This window comes from Suricata suricatta, chromosome 9, assembly GCF_006229205.1.
Source record: "Suricata suricatta isolate VVHF042 chromosome 9, meerkat_22Aug2017_6uvM2_HiC, whole genome shotgun sequence".
Taxonomy (NCBI): domain Eukaryota; kingdom Metazoa; phylum Chordata; class Mammalia; order Carnivora; family Herpestidae; genus Suricata; species Suricata suricatta.
In genome coordinates, this window is record NC_043708.1 from 29,555,170 (window position 1) to 29,557,206 (window position 2,037).

The window sequence follows — 2,037 nt, forward strand, 5'->3', positions numbered from 1 at the left end:
GGGAGAAGCGCGCGCGGATGCGGGCCGGGCCGGGTTGTGGGCCCGGGCCCTGGGCTCCGGGGTGGGGGAGGTTCGGGGAGCGGGGGAGCTGGGCTCGGGAGATCCCTTTCTGCCCCTGCCAAGTCCGTTGACACGTCCCCAAACAGGGGCCTTCACACTCCCAAACCTCGTCTTTAGAACCTTGTCAGCATCCTGGCTGACGTTTTATCATGTTTATTTTATTAAACACCCGGGAACAGTGAGGCTAATATCTGCGGTGCTTATTTGAAGGCCAGGCAGAATTCGATACAGCTGGTGACTGGTGAAAAGTCAGAAACGCGCCCAATTTCAGCGAGAACTGTGTTGGCCCTTGGAGCCAGCTGGAGGCCCTCAGGTTGGAAAAATAGCCACGCTAGGATTAATAGAAATTTCAAGAGATGTAACAGTCTAGAGTAGACAGGTTTATCATTTTACACTTGGTGACTTTATATTTTCACGTGCTGTAACTTGTAGCCATTTTTATTAATAGCCCAATCTAAACTGTGACTCCACCCCAAGTCACAATAGGGTCTTAGAGCTCTCTAACTGCTGTAGAGACTGGGAATCATTCTTGGCTCTTTGTAATGTTCATAAGGCATTTCTGATCTCATTGAATGAAAATTTTTTAAGTTTGGATTTTGAGTTTAATTATTATAGCAATAAAAGTATTCTATATTCCTGGATTAAAGCTGCTGTAATGAATCAGAAAGGCAAGAGAGCCAAAAGAAACTGGTGCTATTTTAAGAAAAGTATTGAAAAACCATTGCAATACCTCCGGGGACCATGCCACTTTACAGTTCAAAGATTTCCATACCCATTTAATGTGACCTGCAGAAAGCTTTGGGAAGGTCAGAAGCTATCCTTAATTTATGCATAAGGAAACCGAAGGACAAAGAAACGAAGTGATTGCCTGTGTCCTCATAAGTAACGGTGGTTTGAGAAGACCTCTGAAACCAGCAGTCAGTCTAACTGCTCCAACTGAAATTTAATTTAGGAGTTTCCTTCTCAGCATCCTCCACCTCATCCATTCAGACAAGACTTTGAAGTAATCAGTACTGCTCAGTAGCTTCTGGTTGCCTGCGGCCAGTTTAAACATGTGACCAATGGTGGTCAAGTGTAGGCCCAGGACCAATCGTGTCACTTCATCCGAGACCTTTGTTAGAAATGCAGAGTCTCAGGCATTGCTCCAGAGAAACTCTGGGTGTGGGGCCTAGCAATCTGTTTGTTTGCTTATTTATTTATTTTCAGAGAGAGAGAAAGAGCACAAGTGGGGGAGGGACAGAGAGAAGGGGAGACAGAATTCGAAACAGGTCCTGGCAGCATCACAGCAGAGCCCGATATGGGGCCTGAACTCACAAACCATGAGATCGTGACCTGAGATGAGATCAAGAGTTAGAAGCTTAAGTGACTGAGGCACCAGGGCAGCCCCCTAACAATCTGTTCAACAAGTCCTCCAAAAAATTCTAATGTACCTTAAAGGTTGAAACTACCGTTGTAGAACAGGGTCCCAGGCTTGATCTATTTTCTTATAACCAAAGCCGTCAAGGTCCAATAAGATGCTTTCAAATTGTGAGACACAAATGAACACTAGCCAAAATATACTTTAAAATATGTTAGTATGTCTGGGGCACCTGGGTGGCTCCGTCAGTTAAGCATCCAACTCTTGGTTTTGGTTCAGGATTTTCTCTTTCTCCCTCTCTCTCTCTCTCTCTCTCTCTCTCTCTCTCTCTGCAACCCCACCCCTGTTCGCTCTCTCTTTCTCAAAGATAAGCAAACATAAATATATATGTAAATCTGAGAGCACAATCAAGTTTGATACAATTTGACAATGAAAATAGTGGACTTGAGGCCTGGTTTTCAACATAAAGTATTGTCAAGTGTTCATTTGTTTCTCCTAAAAGAGACAGGAAAGCTCTCTGAGCAGGTTTTGGAAGTGATCCCAAGCACTTCCAACACCAACAAAGATGTAAACAAGGATACAATTCCAGGACCACATCAGTTTCCACGCCAGCAAATATC